An 18639-nucleotide genomic window follows, 5' to 3' on the forward strand; every position below is an offset into this window, starting at 1 on the left:
CCTACTCCGAATTTTTCTTTTGTTTCCTTTACTGCTTGCTCAATATACAGATTGAATAACATCGGGGATAGGCTACAAACCTGTCTCACTCTCTTCCCAACCACTGCTTCCCTTTCATGCCCCTCGACTCTTATAACTACCATCTGGTTTCTGTACAAATTGTAAATAGCCTTTCGCTCTCTGTATTTCACCCCTGCCACCTTCAGAATTTGAAAGAGAGTATTCCAGTCAGCATTGTCAAAGGCTTTCTCTAAATCTAAAAACGCTAGATACGTAGGTTTGCCTTTCCTTAATCTATTTTATAAGATAAGTCATAGGGTCAGTAGGGCCTCACGTGTTCCAACATTTCTACGGAATCCAAACTGATCTTCCTCGAGGTCGGCTTCTACCAGTTTTTCCATTCGTCTGTAAAGAATTCGTGTTAGTATTTTGCAGCCGTGGCTTATTAAACTGATAGTTCGGTAATTTTCACATCTGTCAACACCTGGTTTCCTTTGGATTGGAATTATTATATTCTTCTTGAAGTCTGAGGGTATTTCGCCTGTCCCATACATCTTGCTCACTAGATGGTAGAGTTTTGTTAGGCCTGGGTCTCCCAGGCTGTCAGTAGTTCTAATGGAATGTTGTCTACTCCCGGGGCCTTGTTTCGACTCAGGTCTTTCAGTGCTCTGTCAAACTCTTCACGCAGTATCATATCTCCTATTTCATCTTCAACTACATTCTCTTCCATTTCTATAATATTGTCCTCAAGAATATCGCTCTTGTATAGACCCTCTACATACCCCTTCCACCTTTCTGCTTTCCCTTCTTTGCTTAGAACTGGGTTTCCATCTGAGCTCTTGATATTCATGCAAGTGGTTCTCTTTTCTCCAAAGATCTCTTTAATTTTCCTGTGGGTAATATCTATCGTACCCCTAGTGATATGCGCCTCTACGTCCTTACATTTGTCCTCTAGCCGTCCCTGCTTAGCCATTTTGCCCTTCTTGTCGATCTCATTTTTGAGACGTTTGTATTCCTTTTTGCCTGCTTCATTTACTGAATTTTTATATTTTTTCCTTTCATCAATTAAATTCATTATCTCTTCTGTTACCCAAGGATTTCTATTGGCCCTCGTCGTTTTACCTACTTGGTGCTTTGCTACCTTCACTCTTTCGTCTCTCAGAGCTACCCATTCTTCCTCTACTGTATTCCTTTCCCCCATTCTTGTTAATCGTTCCCTAATGCTCTCCCTGAATCTCTCTACAACCTCTGGTTTAGTCAGTTTATCCAGGTCCCATCTCCTCAAATTCCCACGTTCTTGCAGTTTCTTCAGTTTTAATCTACAGTTTATAACCAATAGATTGTGGTCAGAGTCCACATCTGCCCCTCGAAATGTCTTACAATTTAAAACCTGGTTCCTAACTCTCTATCTTACCATTATATAATCTATCTCAAACCTTTTAGTATCTCCAGGGTTCTTCCATGTATACAACCTTCATTTATGATTCTTGAACCAAGTATTAGCTATGATTAAGTTATGCTCTGTGCAAAATTCTACCAGGCGCCTTCCTCTTTCATTCCATACTCCCATTCCACATTCACCTACTACGTTTCCTTCTCTTCCTTTTCCTACTATCGAGTTCCAGTCACCCATGGCTATTAAATTTTCGTCTCCCTTCACTACCTGAATAATTTCTTTTATCTCATCATACATGTCATCAATCTCTTCGTCATCTGCGGAGCTAGTTGGCATATAAACTAGTACTACAGTGGTAGGTGTGGGCTTCGTATCTATCTTGGTTACAATAATGCGTTCACTATGCTGTTTGTAGTAGCTTACCCGCATTCCTGTTTTCCTGTTCATTACTAAACCTACTCCTGCATTACCCCTATTTCATTTTGTATTTATAACCCTGCATTCACCTGACCAGAAGTCTTGTTCCCCCTGCCACCGAACTTCACTAATTCCCACTATATCTAACGTTAACCTATCCAGTTCCCTTTTTAAATTTTCTAACTTACCTGTCCGGTTAAGGGATCTGACACTCCATGCTCCGATCCGTAGAACGCCAGTTTTCTTTCTCCTGATAACAAAGTCCTCCAGAGTAGTCCCCGCCCGGAGATCCGAATGGGGGACTATTTTACCTCCGGAATATTTTACCCAAGAGGACGCCATCATCATTTAACCATACAGTAAAGCTGCATGCCCTCGGGAAAAATTACGGCTGTAGTTTCCCCTTGCTTTCAGCCGTTCGCAGTACCAGCACAGCAAGGCCGTTTTGGTTAGTGTTACAAGGCCAAATCAGTCAATCATCCAGACTGTTGCCCCTGCAACTACTGAAAAGGCTGTTGCCCCCCTTCAGGAACCACGCGTTTGTCTGGCCTCTCAACAGATACCCCTCCGTTGTGGTTGCACCTACGGTACGGCTATCTGTATCGCTGAGGCAAACAAGCCCCCCACCAACGGCAAGGTTCATGGTTCATGGGGGGAAACTGGTATGTATTCACGAACAAATCCAAAATGAAAAAGTTTATACTAGGATCGATGGAGACCTGGTTAGTGATCCCACATCTGATGCTGTTTAGAGTCCTCATGAATATCATGTGACCAGATGTTGGAGCATCATGCAAAAACTTGATGATAACAGGCCTTAGATGAGCTGGGATGACGAGCAACCATTTCCGCGGTATTCCCTTTATTAAATGGATTCAACCTTTGGTCGATTCCTCATTCTTCAAGGCTTCTATGCTTTTCAGCAGTGCTGGATCTCCCCTTTGCTCAGCAACAACGTCACTTAACCCAACGGTGACTGAGATTTCTTCCACGCTGCTGAGTTCCACCAAAGAATTACTTGAAAGAAGTCTGCGTCCTTGTGTTTGCGTTCTCTTTTGTGTACCACTGTGAAGTCGTTCTCCTGAAGACCACCTCGACAGTCGATCTGACGAATCCTTCAGGCCATCAGCCAAGACAGACAATTGGAGTACATCACAATGGTGAATGGTTTGCCAAATATATGGGGCCGGACCTTGTTGATGACTTTCTCGGTTGTAGAGTAGTTCATATCGGACTTGGAGAGTAGAGGAGAGTGGTGTATCTGGGAACACTTCTCAGACTTTCGGCTCTAGCCTGCCCTGTAAAAGAAACTTATATATTTTCTTAGTCCATTTTGCCATGATATCATTCAGTTTACGTGTGCTGTAGTCTTTTTTTGAAATTACAAAAATTCCTCCAGAAAGGTAATGTTTTTTGTCAAATGTGAAGAACTGATGCAAAGTAAAACATGGTCTTGTACCTAGGAACAAATAATCTATTCAAATTTGCAAGTGTTGCAGTCGACAAAATCTTATCAGTGCTGCACTTAATAGTCTATGTGTTAGATTATAACTGTACTACATATCAATAAGTTGTAAATGAAATCAAATTAGGAAGAAGTATTATCAAACACCAGTTACAAGTTAAAAACATTTTGAAACAGAAGATACTGGAAACTGTCATCAATTTCCACTTTCGAAACGATCACAATTGTCAATAAGTTAAAGAAACTCCGTTCATTTGCGAATATCAGGCGTTCCATAGTAAAATGACTTCCCGTTTCAAGGTACAAGGCGGTGCACGACTGAAAATGTATAGCTTAACTGTCAAACACACTATATAACTAGTTTCAAAAATATACAGAATTTTATTTACCATAAAATTCTACAACTGAAGAATTAAAAATATCTTCAAAACGGCTTTAATGTATTATACAGAATTTAAAAATGTAGAGCTCTTACATTTACAAAGGCTGCACAAAATACGATCTCATGGCTCACAACGACAAAAATTGAAGAAAATGCCGGAAACAGCTTATGGCAGCCTCTATTGGGGGATCCTTCATGTGAGTCTAAAGTCGGTCACTAGATTGAAGCACCGATCAACTAACATCATGTATTCCTAAGGGCTGGGATACACGTGTGAGTTTTTTGCTCTCAGACGTTTTGGCACTCAGATAGTGCTCGGAGAATTGTTTACACTAGGGACGAATTTTCGGTGATAGTTACTTCTGATAGTTACTTCCGAGTACTTTCTGTGATTGTATGAAAGTGTTCCGAGAGTAGATGTCGGAAGCGTTTACACACAGCAGGGCGTAAGCCTGTGAGAGCTGAGAGATCACTCTCCGCGTGACCTTTCAGTCGTTCTGTGCGTGAGGGAAGAGATTGCTACGGGCTGCAGCTGCATTTTTAATACTTTTACTGGCAAAAAAAAAAAAATGTAAACGACCGTGTTCGTTTTGGATAAGAGAGTGAATTAGACGGCTCTATGATTTTGGAATATGAAAGAATCTCATCGTAGAACTTGTGACGAGATATCCTTAACAGTATCGAAATTTTACGAGAATAACAGCTATAGACATGGAAGAAATACTACTTATAATTGGGCCCAAAACTGTCAAGCTACAACTATTATGCGCAAATCCACTGGCATTAAAGACAGACTGCTCGTGACACTACGACTTCTAGCATCAGCTACGTTGATTCTCTTTAATATTTGGTAAAGAAACAATTACGATGAAATAACATGACACCGGATGTCATCTTGATACCCATACTTGTTCAGAAGCCAAATAGTGCGGATATTTGATAAACGAAGCATTTTCGAACTTACATTTATTGAAACGTTTTTACTTGTATTGACTTTAGGAACCACGGGTAAATTCCTGAAGATCTGTTCTTCAACACTCATAATAATAATAATAATAATAATAATGTAATCAATAAAATCCACGCCATAAGAAATTATAGATATCGCTGTATTACTTCAAGTTAAATGGCAATTTTCCGACTTCAAAAAGGATTACTTTCAAACATAACTTCTCCTGTTTCTTCATGTTAATTAATCTACGTTATAAAGCTGCATTGCCTGATTCCTTAAATTGTAGATATTCTGGTAAATTTATTCTGAGGAGGTGTTCAAAACAGGATTCATTTCAGCCAACAAACTTTGCTTTTTATCACGGCTCCAGTAACTACACATTCCATAACTCTGGTAATTCCTAGTACAAACTAATTAAATGCACAACTTCCTCCTGTGTCAACTTCCTGGCAGCTTTATTCATCGCTTTTTTTGCTGATACATCGCTGACATTCATCTCACCGTGCGTATTCATCATGACAGTAGTCTCAACTGTCCCGATAATATTTGTACACGTTAATAGAGCTGCTTGTTGCGGTGTCTACGTAGCGTAATGGATAACACGCATACCGAGCGAGGTGGCGCAGTGGCTAGCACACGACTCGCATTCGGCAGGACGACAGTTGAATCCCGCGTCCGGCCATCCTGATTTAGGTTTTCCGTGATTTCCCTAAATCGCTACAGGCAAATGCCGGGATGGGTCCTTTTAAAGGGCACGGCCGACTTTCTTCCCCCGTCCTTCCCTAATCCGATGAGACCGACGACCTCGCTGTCTGGTCTCCTTCCCCAAAACAACCCAACCCAATGGGTAACACGCTAGTTTTTTTACACATATCAACATAAGTTACATTCTCCTCCGTGACAATTTTTTTTCGTTTCTTAATTCTATGTAATACGTAAATGTTACTTTTATAAGTTCTTTGCTCCATTGCATTAAACACTTGAAGTAGGGTAACTTGTCGTGGTATTCGTGTAGGAGGTAAAACTGGAGATTTCTTCACTCAGAAACATGCCGCAGCCACAACTTATGGCTCAAAAGACGCTGTTACGTGAGTACTTTCGTTTAATGTGTGAATGAGTACAGCAAAATAAATTACCAAGATGCGGTAGCTTAAAAACTGTGAAATATGGCACAGATCCTGGGTGCTATATGACCACTCAGCACTCACCGAGTACTCTCAGCTCTCTACAATTCCGGTTTAGTTTTTCTTGTCTGAGAGCTATGGGGAGCACATCTCAAGAGATGGAGGTTGTGCCTACACGAAAGATCTAAACGCGCAGAGCGTGACTATCTGAGATCTTGTCCCACTCTCAGGCAATGTCGGCGAGCTGACTCTCAGCGCTGTTTACACGGCACGTTTTACTCGAAAAAGCTCTCTGAGAATGAAAAACTCTCACCTTTATACTTAGCTTAACGCCGCTATCCTCCAGGTAAAACACTGTCCCCTACTCTGGAAGCATAAGGTATCACATTTTCAGCACCTTCCTGAATTTTCATTAGAACTGCACCTGTCTCATAACCGCTAATGTCAGTGTGAAGTTCTGTCTTGATATTCTTGTCATATGCTAGAACTGGAGAAGATGTTAATGCCTCTTTAAGAACAAGGCAAGCTCTTTTCTGCCACTCATTCCTAGAAAATTTGGCTTCTCCCTGCTGTAGTTCTTGCCAAGTGGCACACATTGATAGAGAAGTCCTTTATGGAATGCTGGTAGCAGGAGCACGTTCTGAGAAAAGTTCTCACAGCACGATTGAGCCGAGGATGTGGAAAAACTGCTCTTATTTTCTCTGATTGGGAAGAATTTCATCACCATTCACTAGATGCCCAAAGAATTTTATGTCTTGGGTGATGAAGAGGCAGTTTTCCTGATTCAGGTAGATGCCTGCACTCTGAACACCCTTCAATGCAGTTGTGAGGCAGCTTTTATGTTCTTCAGATATCTCCAAAAAATCAACACTGTGGAAATAGTAAAGACACTGCATCCACTTAAGAAGTCAAAGCAGGCTGCCCATATGTTTGAAGGTGGCTGAGGCATTAAGTAGTCCAAACGTTGTGATTTCCCTAAATCACTCCTGTCAAATGCCAGGATGATTCGTTTGAAAGAGCAGGGCTGATTTACTTCCCCATCCTTGAAACATTCTCAGCTTGTGCTCTGTATCTAATGACCTCAATATCGACAGGATATCCAACCCTAATCTTTTTTTCCCCCAAATGGCATAACTTAGAACTCATAGAGGCCACCAGGAGCTATGAAGGTAGTCTTTTCCAGGTCAGCCTCGCTCACCTAAATTTGCCAGTGACCTGCCTATATATCCATAGTTGACAAGTACTTTGTGCCTATCAAGCAGTCTAGGGTGTCATCAATGCATGGCAGTGGACAGACATCTTTCTTCATTGTTTTATTCACTCGTTAGTAGTCGACACAGAAACGCCATGTGCCACGCTTCTTCTTCACAAGGACCACAAAAAAAGACAAGGGACTCTGAAGATTTAGTGACGTCATCTTTCAGCGTCTTCTCCGTTCATTTGCGGAATATCAGTTGTTCAGTCGGTAAAAATTGGCGCAGAACGGTTAACACAGGATGATATTGTTCCTCGGTCAGATCTGATCGTGTTGGCCATTCGATAGTAGTTTCTTCCCTTTTCCCTCTGTAGAGGTAGCAGAGCATGGTTCTTCATCGATGGCATAAAGCTGCACTTCCTAGACTGGTTTGGTAGTCCTTATGCACGTATCTTTAGGGATGGGTTGTAACTGCTTGTGACAAGTAGTGATCCAAAGTTCTGCCTGGCCATCTACAATAATTCTGATTGTCACTTACGTAGATTTTTTTGTGAGAAATCGACAAAAGCTTCACAGTTTAACTGAGCATCTTAATAGACGACTGGAATTCGTCTCATTGATGACAAGGGGATAACAATGTCTTCAGCCACAAACAACCACCCAAAGCAATCTTTGTTATCTGTGCTTGTTGGAATACCTTCGTCAATCTGGAGCTCTAATTTCCACAGTCTATGACTGCTTGTGATGCCTGCAAGAAGACTCATCCCGCAATAACATTAAGACAACGTCGTGGTAAAACGACGAATTGGAAGGGCTGTGTTCTGTCATTAACACTTATTCTTGCAATGCGTATTTCTTTTTGTCTTCTTTCGCACTACGACCCTTGATGGCCCTTGGCCTCCTCAACAATGTTCCTCTATACATCTCCATTCTCTGCTTTTTTCTTCTGTCCTCGAATTTCCATCTTGATAAGGTTAGCCAACACATTGTCCACCCATGTAGCTCTTGGTCGGCCCTACCTTTTGGTGGAATACACGCCGCCTTTCATTATTCGTTTGGGTATCCTGTCATCTGCCATCCTCCTCATATATCCTAACCAGTGTATTGTTTGAGATTTATAAATTTCACTCTATCTTTCCCTTCTATGAGCTCGTTTATTTCGTGGTTCTTTCACATACCCATGATCTTTTCAAAGGATTTTTATTTCAAATGCTCTTAGGTTGTTCATGTCTGCTTTTTCCATCTTCCACATTTCTAGCACATGTGTAACAACTGGTAGTACAAGGGATAGTAAGTTTGCATCATGTTTCCTACTTGTATCCTTTCTCTAATACATTGTCTCATACACTGAAGAGCCAAGGAAACTGGTACACCTGCCTAATATCGTGTAGGGCCCTCGCGAGCACACAGAACTGCCGCAACACGACGTGGCATGGACTCGACTAATGTCTGAAGTAGTGCTGGAGGGAATTGACACCAAGAATCCTGCAGGGTTGTCCATAAATCCGTAAGAATATGAGGGGATGGAGATATCTTCTGAACAGCACGTTGCAAGGCATCCCAGGATGCAGGTGATCAGACAGGTTGCTTACGTATGTGTCACCTGTCAGAGTTATATCCAGACGTATCAGGTGTCTCTTATCACTCCAATTGTACAGGCCCAACACCATTACAGAGTCTCCAGCAGCTTGAACAGTCCCCTGCTGACATGCAGGGTCCATGGATTCATGAGGTTGTCTTCATACCCGTACACGTCCATCCGCTCGATACAATTTGAAACGAGACTCGTCCGGCCAGGCAACATGTTTGCAGTCATCAACAGTCCAATGTCGGTGTTGACGGGCCCAGGCGAGGCGTAAATCTTTGTGTCGCGCAGTCATCAATGGTACATGCGTGGGCCTTCGGCTCCGAGAGCCTATATCGATAATGTTTCGTTGAATGGTTCGCACGCTGACACTTGTTGATGGCCCAGCATTGAAATCTGAAGCAATATGCGGAAGGGTTGCGCTTCCGTCACGTTCAACGATTCTCTTCAGTCGTCGTTGGTACCGTTCTTGCAGGATCTTTTGCTGACCGCAGCGAACCTGGAGGTTTGATGCTTTACCGGATTCCTGATATTCACGGTACACCCGTGAAATGGTCGTACGAGAAAATCCCCACTTCATCGCCACTTCGGAGATGCTGTGTCCCATGGCTCGTGCGTCAACTGTAACAGGATGTTCAAACTCACTTAAATCTTGATAACCTGCCATTTCAGCAGCTGTAACTGATCTAACAACTGCGCCCGACATTTGTTGTCTTATATAGGGGTTGGTTACCGCAGCGCCGTATTCTGCCTGTTTATACAGGGTGTTACAAAAAGGTACGGCCAAACTTTCAGGAAACATTCCTCACACACAAATAAAGAAAAGATGTTATGTGGACATGTGTCCGGAAAAGCTTAATATCCATGTTAGAGCTCATTTTAGTTTCGTCAATATGTACTGTACTTCCTCGATTCACCGCCATGATTTCATACGGGATACTCTACCTGTGCTGCTAGAACATGTGCCTTTACAGGTACGACACTACATGTGGTTCATGCACGATGGAGCTCCTGCACATTTCAGTCGAAGTGTTCGTACGCTTCTCAACAACAGATTCGGTGACCGATGGATTGGTAGAGGCGGACCAATTCCATGGCCTCCACGCTCTCCTGACCTCAACCCTCTTGACTTTCATTTATGGGGGCATTTGAAAGCTCTTGTCTACGCAACCCCGGTACCAAATGTAGAGACTCTTCGTGCTCGTATTGTGGACGGCTGTGATACAATACGCCAATCTCCACGGCTGCATCAGCGCATCAGGGATTCCATGCGACGGAGGGTGGATGCATGTATCCTCGCTAACGGAGGACATTTTGAACATTTCCTGTAACAAAGTGTTTGAAGTCACGCTGGTACGTTCTGTTGCTGTGTGTTTCCATTCCATGATTAATGTGATTTGAAGAGAAGTAATAAAATGAGCTCTAACTTGGAAAGTAAGCGTTTCCGGACACGTGTCCACATAACATATTTTCTTTCTTTGTGTGTGAGGAATGTTTCCTGAAAGTTTGGCCGTACCTTTTTGTAACACCCTGTATACCTCTGTATTTGAATGCACATGCCTATACCAGTTTCTTTGGCACTTCAGCGTATTATTTTCACTGGTTGAGAGGATATCTAGATAATGGAAGCAGCTGAAAGTTTAAAAACATTTATTAGAGGCCTCCAGATCATGTGGTGTTCTTCTAGCCTTGTAATAGGACACTTCCATGTATTTTGTCTTGCTTTCGTTTACAATAAGTCTGATTTGGTTTCTTCTGATTCCATTATTTCATAAATTTCTTTAAGGGTGTTTACTTCTCATGCCTCAATTTCAATATCGTCTGTATATACACACATGTGACCGGATTTGACCGTTATTGTTCCTCCGTTGCCTATTTTTTGTATCACAATATGTAGTGCTAAATTAAACACGACTGCAGACAGGCCATCATCCTGTTTTACTCCATCTGCAAAGTTAAAGCTCTTGGTCACATTGTTGTTCACCTTTACTTTTGACTTCGGGCTCTTCATTGTTAAGTAAAGGAACCTGTTTGCATTGTCACAGACGCCAAGTTGTTTAGCGTTTCATACAATGCTGGACTGTTAATACTACCAATCGCTCGTTTAAAATCAGCAAACGGGAAGAGTTATTTTCACAAAATTTTTCCATTATTAGTCTAATAACAACCAATTGGTCAGATGTGCCTCTACTGGCCGAAAACACCGTGGTATTCTCTGAGAAGTGCACTTTTTTATCCTTTCACTCAGTACTCTGAAAAATATCTTGTAGGCTGTATTCAATAAAGTTACGCCTTTATAATTTTCACAACGAAACGTACCCCATTTCTTATATATAGAACATATTATTGCAGTTTTTCAGTCCTCAGGCATGCTTTCATTTCCTCATATGTAATTATTAATACATGTATTTCACATATTAAAGGTTGACCGCTAAATTTTATTAGTCCTGACACTATCTCATCCTCACCAGGTGCACAGTTATTTTTTAATTTATGTATCACCAACTTCGGATCTTGCATTGTTGGTCTTTTTGCTTCCCCCCTTCACGCTCTTCTTACCTCTATATTCTCCTCCTGTTATTGTGGATCTTTTGATACCCAGTCTGAATTGGTAGTGAGCATATATTCAAAATATTCCATTTTGTGTTGGTTGAAAATTGTTCCTCTTCTTTCCTATTGCATGGTCCTATTACATTATAGAATCTTCTTGTTTCATTCTTTCCTTTAGTTCTTCTGTCTCGTGAAATTTTGCTTGCAGCCATTCCTTTTTCTTTTTCTTATTACCTCATTAACATTGGACCTTAATTATTAATATACCTTTACATTTCTTCTTATCTCTCTCTGTAGCAGTCTCAGTCCTGCTGAATTTTTATGTTCTGTTGCTAGTCTACATTTTTCATCAAGCCATTTATTACTTTTCTTTCTTCTTCTGCCTCTTTCTCTCTTTCTGGATCCTGTTCCACCTATCTTGATTTCCCATTGTTTCCTCGCCGGTTATCAGGATATCATTAGTTTGTAGTTGGTATGTTCTTACAATTTCGGGATCGTTCAGTTTTTCTGTAATCCAGTTTGCATTTTCTTTCATTAAAGTTTTATGTATTACAGTTAACTTCTGTCTCACCACAGCTTTTACAGCATAGCAGTCTTAATCACAGTTTGGACCCCCGCAAATCCGTACATATATAACGAAGAGGCATATCGTTCTTTTACTAACAAATAGTCTATTTAGTTAAGTACTCCATTTACATTTGATTTCTGTTTTCCGAGATGTATTCTTTTGTGTGTAAAACAGGTACTCTTGATGAGTAAATTATTTCCAGCAGCAAACTGTCGTAACATAGCTCTATTCTCACTACTTCCTTCATGTAAAGTGTATATCCCTGATTCTCTTCCGCCTTCATTTCGCCCAAACTGTACTTTCAAGTCTCCTAAAATTAGAAATAGGTTCTGGATTTCTACTTTACTCCAGGTACTTTCGAGGTCTTCATAAAACTGTTCTTTTATTCCTTCTTTTCCTCTGTTGGTGCGTATGCTGTTACTATTCTTATGTGCCTGAATTTCCCTTTTATTCTCAGTCTGCTGAGTCTTTCCTTTATAGGGTCAGGTTCAAAAAGAGTTCTCCTAACCTCTTTTGTTATAAATCGTAATCCAGATTGACCTTTTTTCCTTTCTAGTTCATTATACAGCAGAGAACACTGAGGGATACCTATCTTTCCTTCTTCTTGCCATCTCACTTCTTGTAGTGCCACAATATTGTACTTACCCATGACCTCTTCAACTCTTTCTTTTATATCTCCAGGTTTCAACATTGTTCGTATATTCCAAATTGATATTGCCAAATCTTTCGTACTCTTACTTTCCCGAAGGTGTGTTCTGTATGTCCCACCCATTATCCGAGTCTCTTGTTGTGGTTCCATAATATGCAATTTATACAGTATGAGGTTGCTGGTCCTGGACCTCCAACAGGACGGTTGGGTCCTCTACGCCTTTTGAGCCCTCCCTGCTGTATGATGTGGGACACACTTCGTCTGCTTCCTCTGTCGAGGCCTTTCCGGCTTGGATGGCCGTGCTGATAATAAACTACCTCTGGTAGAGCCTTCAGTTTCTTCGAAGCACACAGACCCTTCCGCCCGCCACTTAAGCTGTCAACGATAAGGCAGTGTCCCACGGGATGGGTATGTTTCTTTTGGCTGGACGTATTCCCCATATCACGGAACGTAGTCTTTTTTACCTGGCACGATAAGCGTTCGAGTTTACTGTAAGAGAAGCCGCTGAGACGACTAGCGCCTAGACAGGTCGGCCATCGATGATGACGTCAGTGAGATTTCCTGTCTTTTGGTGATTGCCGTCCATGGAGGATTTTAATCTGTGGCGCCCTCGCCTCCATAGATGGTCTTCTCGTTTATTTTTTCTGACTTAGGAAGCTAGGTTACCCTGGTACCTCTTTATGGTGACGGGTATGGCTTTGGTGTGCTATCTCGTCCAGGGTAAGGCACTGGGTTTCACCGTACAGGTCGACTATCATTGTCTGCAGTTGACTGGCGTGATGGTTGACATCTGAAGGAATAGTAGTTGTTGAAAACTCGTCTTCTTTCTCTGCAGTAGCGTACAACGTGTTAAGGGTATCCACAGTGGAAACATAGCAAACGTGTTGTCCTCTCTCCTCCAAACATCCGTTCTTCTGCGCAGAGTTATACTTAGCAGAGAGTTGGTTGTAACTGCGTTGGTCGGATGCTATACTGTTGTTTAATGGCTGCGGCATAAGTCCGAGTTGGCCGAATCCATTCTTCCTGGTGCGTCCTACTGAAGGCGGGGGCTGGTGATAAAGACCGATACACCTCTTCTTCAACATTCTCCATTACCTCCTGACGTACGCAGTCGACATTAATGGCTGATATCTCTTACTTACTCGGTCCGACGGTTCTGGCTGCCATACAATGCTGTATCGTTTCTCTTACTACCTGGATCATGAGAGAGGCGACGCCACTGCGGTCTTCCACAACTGCCACAGGGACCACATTCAGGAATAGGTCATAATTCTTTTTTCCGACAGTGATCTACTGCATTTTCTCGATCCGCTGGCACCACCTGATCAATTCCTCGGTGTTGTGACATCCTTTACTAGAAGCGCTTGGTACATGTCATCTGCGACTCCTTTCATCAAGTGTGAAACTTTACCAGATTCTATCATATTAGGATGCACAATGTTGCGTGGGGCCAGACATTCGTGTGTAAGATTGTGTTTCCTCGTGATGTTGGGTCCTGTCCTTCAGTCATTCTTCTGTTCAGTGGACTTGCTGTTTATTGTCACCAAAAGTTTTCTTACCTTCAGCCTGAAATTTGTCCCAGCTTTCGAACATCTGTTCGTTGTTCTCGAAGCTCTGCTGGGCTGAGCTGTCCAGCTAATAATACGCATTTATCAAAAGCATCATGTCATACCACCTATTGTACCTGGCGAGTCGGTCGAATCATTTCAGCTATTCCCTCGGCTCCTGTCCTGTGTCTCCGGAAAACACGGATGGATGCCTGATGCACATGTTTTGGGGTCCATTTGTTTCCTGAATATATGGTCCTAGGGAACGAGTTAATGCTTGTATTCCGGTTTCTGTTTCTGCACGCGTAGGCGACGGCTCTTACGTTGTCTAGTTGGAGCCGCTGTGATGTAAATGTTTGTATAAATAGCACCACTCTCCTACTAGAGTTCAGTTCTTTTCTGGCTTTAGGTCGGTTTTCATGATGAACGTGCTTTCAGTGCTAAGTGTAGTACTTTACTGATAACCATGTGTCCTAATTTGGACTTGATTGTGGTTACGATGTGATAATACCAAGCGAGTGTTAGAAACATTTTTTTCACAATTTGTATTTCAACATCTTCGATATACCTTCTTTTACGACACCAACATTATGCATCAGAGGCAGCCACAAATTATTATGCTTAACTTTTGCCATCCTAGTCCTTCTTGGGCTATGTAGTCTTACGCAGTGTGTGTCCAGTCGATGATATACGAGAAGGTGAAGAGAAAAGCATATTCTGGAGCACTGCAAGGAACACTCGAATATTATAGGTGTCATATTGTTAGGTATTGCTGTGAAATATATTCGCAGGAGACGTCAACAGTTCCAGGCGCTTGTGAATGTGATGCAGAGCATCCCGAAACTTCTCCTAAAATTATACAAATTGTAGGGGATCCAAAACTGAGTACTCTGAGACAAGGAACTCGTGGTCGAAAATGAATATCTTTTTTATTGAAACAAACAACTCACAACTCGCATGTTGCTGCAGCAGTGTACACCAAGGTGACGACCGTTAGTCAATGCATACATTATAACGGTACGTAACATGTTTAAAAACTGTCTAATGGATACCGCAAACAACAGTTGCTTGAAACCCAGCTCGCTCTGTTCCTCCAAGAGACCTGTGTCAAGATGGCTGCCGACGCGGTTGCAGCGTGACGTGGCTCCGCAATTGGCCACAGTTTTCATTGGCCAAGATTGGTTAAGGATTAGTATTTACGTTCGCAGGTGCCGGGAGTGTCTTCTGACCTAGTAAATATTGTGATTTAAACAGGGAGAATGAGTAAAGTTTTGTAGTGCGTTTGTCCAACGTCACCTCTCCGTCACGTGAGCAGGGGAGTCGTCGCCCTCCTGCCGGCGAAGCGCGTGTCGGTAACCGCGCACCAGCACGCCAGTCTCGTCGGATCTTGCGTGTCAGCACAACACGCCGCGTCGCGCAGTGGTAAGCAACGCGTCAGCTGTTCTGTCTGCTGCCTGCGACCATCCGGACTGCTGCCTCAGCGAGCGGAACCATGCAACAGTCTTCCAAACAGCGTAGCTTCGTACAGCTGCTGCTGTTTCTAACGAACATCCCCACAGGTGGTGAGTGTACTAATAAACTGTAAGTACGCCTACTGTGGAAGTGTAAAGTGCTTTCCCCCACGAATCTAAGGAAAAATTAACCGCCATAGACTCTGAAACATGCATAGAAGTAGGCTAAATTCTCATATGGTACCACTTTCGCTTTCGGTGCATGTAATTCTATTTTATTTTCGGAATACTTGATACATGTTTTCTAAAGAAAGATACAGGGTGTAACGGATATAAGTGCAGGTATTTCTGTTGGTGACTGAGGATGGTATACTGAACAGCATTACATCAGTATTTACTTCATCTGAAGACAAATAATTATAGTTATTAGTAGTAATATGTTAATACTGTAGGTTGGTTAGTACCTCCAGGTACATGTGGCAAGAGCAAGGCATTAATGCTTATTCTCCCCTGAGCATCAGGTCGGATGTTGAAGTGTGGACGTGTGGACTTAAAACGGTTAGTCTATACTGACTGGCGTAGTCAGTCAACTTAGTGGTGGAGTTACAGCCGTGGAGAAAACATCAAGTCATAAAGTTTGAGACGAGTTTGTGGGCATACTGTTCGACGCAGAGAAAAAACAACCACCGCACTGATGTATGTACTTATTAAGGTACCACATATAAAAATATCTGCACTTATACCCGTTACAACCTGTATTATACACGTATCAAAAAAAGATTTGCATCACCCCAGTTCCCACAACTCCCGAAGACAGGCGTTGACTGTGGAAATTGTATCACAGTCACAGTCCCTTTGACCCAAAGATGTAAGCAACCATGCATGAGCAGCGCCTATTACACGGAAGGGGTCCGACAGCCGATCAGTTCCAGTCATTCCACCAGGAAGGAGGTACACAGGTCGTGTTGTCTGTAGTTCTACCATGCCTAGACGGTCAATACCGTGGTTCGATCGCGTCCAGATTGTTATTTTGTGCCAGGAATGGGTCTCAACAAGCGAAGTGTCCAGGCATCTCGGAGTGAACCAAAGCGATGTTGTTCGGGCATGGAGGAGATACAGAGAGAAGGGAACTGTGGATGACAGGCCTCGCTCAGGCCGTCCAAGAGCTACTACTGCAATAGATGACCGCTACCTACGGATTATGCCTCGGAGGAACCCTGACAGCAACACCACCATGTTGATAATGCTTTTCCTGTAGCCACAGCAAGTCGTGTTACGACTCAAACTGTGCGCAATAAGCTGCATGATGCGCAACTTCACTCCCGACGTCCATGGCGAGGTCCATCTTTGCCACCACGACACCGTGCAGCGCGGTACAGATGGGCCCAATAACATGCCGAATGGAAAGCTCAGGATTGGCATCACGTTCTCTTCACCGATGAGTGTCGCATATGCCTCAGACAATCGTCGGAGATGTGTTTGGAGGCAGCCCGATCAGGCTGAACGCCTTAGATGCACTGTCCAGCGAGTGCATCAAGGTGGAGGTTCCCTGCTGTTTTGAGGTGGCATTATGTGGGGCAGACGTACGCCGCTGGTGGTCATGGAAGGCGCCGTAACGGCAGTACGACATGAATTCCATCCTCTTACCGATAGTGCAACTATGTCGGCAACGTCTTCATGAACGACAATTCGTGCCCCCTTCGTGCACATCTTGTGAATGACTTCCTTCAGGATAACGATATCGCCCAACTAGAGTGGCCAGCAGGTTCTCCAGACATGAACCCTATCGAACATGCCTGAGATAAATTGAAAAGGGCTGTTTATGGGCGACATGATCCACCAACCACTCTGAGGGATCTACGCCGAATCACCATTGAGGAGCGGGACAATCTGGACCAACAGTGCCTTGATAAACTTGTGGATAGTATGCCATGACGAATTCAGGCATGAATCAATGCAAGAGGACGTGCTACTGGGTATTAGAGGTACCGGTGTGTACAGCAGTCTGGGCCACCACCTCTGAAGGTCTCTCTGTATGGTGGTATAACATGCAATGTGTGGTTATCATGAGCAATAAAAAGGGCAGAAATGATGTTTATGTTGATCTCTATTCCAATTTTCTGTGCAGGTTCCGGAACTCTCGGAACCGAGGTGTGTATATCTGAGTCCCATGACGATATATTGTATCATAAAAAGAGAGAAAAATGCGGATACTTAAAAGTGATACTGTCCACAAAAATCAAATTCGAAGACAATAACGAGGAACTCTGAGCGGAGAATGGGAGGCTGAGGCGCCCTCTCGCCCAGGCAAATTCGCCAAACACACCCGAAAAAGTACCAGGTCTACAGGCCGAAATCTACAGATTAAGAGAAGAAAACGAAAAATTGCGGACGTCAGCAAGCAAGCATGTGCTCCTATTCTCTTATAGTGACGGAAGAAAAGGGCAGACAGTGAGCTAAGGACGATGCGGATATTGAATACGCCAAGGCCCGTCAGGCAATCACCATGTTCATAAAATCGGACAACAACAAGGACGCAATGACAGTGGGGGAAATCATAACTAGCAAAACTGATCCGCGAAAGAAGAAGCGATTTACACCACACCAAATGTTGAGACTGTGGAAACTGAAAATAGGACAGACTGCCACAAGCTGGCTGGAAAGGCTGCACAGATCTGTGAAATAAAATGCAGAGGGCCAAGGAAACGTAAACCACTTGTAGCAGTTCAAATGGTTCAAATGGCTCTGAGCACGATGGGACTTAACATCTGAGGTCATCAGTCCCCTAGAACTTAGAACTGCTTAAACTGAACCAACCTAAGGACATCACACACATTCATGTCCGAGGCAGGAGTCGAACCTGCGACCGTAGGGGTCGCACAGTTCCAGACTGAAGCTCGTAGCAGTTTATCAGGTTCTAGTAACTTTGTCAGATAAGAACTTTCTCTATGAAATGTATGAACCAAACCTCAGTGAGTGGATGACCACAGAGAATTTACAATCGGAAGTCAAATTTCGTTTCAAAATGGCCCACAAAGGTAGGCAAACAATAAACAACGCCATTAAAGTCAGCTCAAGTGTGCATTCCATGCTACTGGGCAAAGACAATGTGTATATTAGTTTCCATTTATTGAGAAATAAACAATATGTTGCAGTCCCATATTGTTTTAGATGCTTTAATCTTGGCCACGCGATGAACACTACACAGAAACTGATACTGTGTGCTATGGATGTGATGAGAAGTCACGAGAGTCCAGATTGCAAGCCTAAAGGAGACTGTATTCCATGTCAAAAACGGATCCGTGTCTGCAAGCAACTACATGACCACCAGCTTGCCGGAACGGACTATGGAGACGCA

This window comes from Schistocerca piceifrons, chromosome X, assembly GCF_021461385.2.
Source record: "Schistocerca piceifrons isolate TAMUIC-IGC-003096 chromosome X, iqSchPice1.1, whole genome shotgun sequence".
NCBI lineage: Eukaryota > Metazoa > Arthropoda > Insecta > Orthoptera > Acrididae > Schistocerca > Schistocerca piceifrons.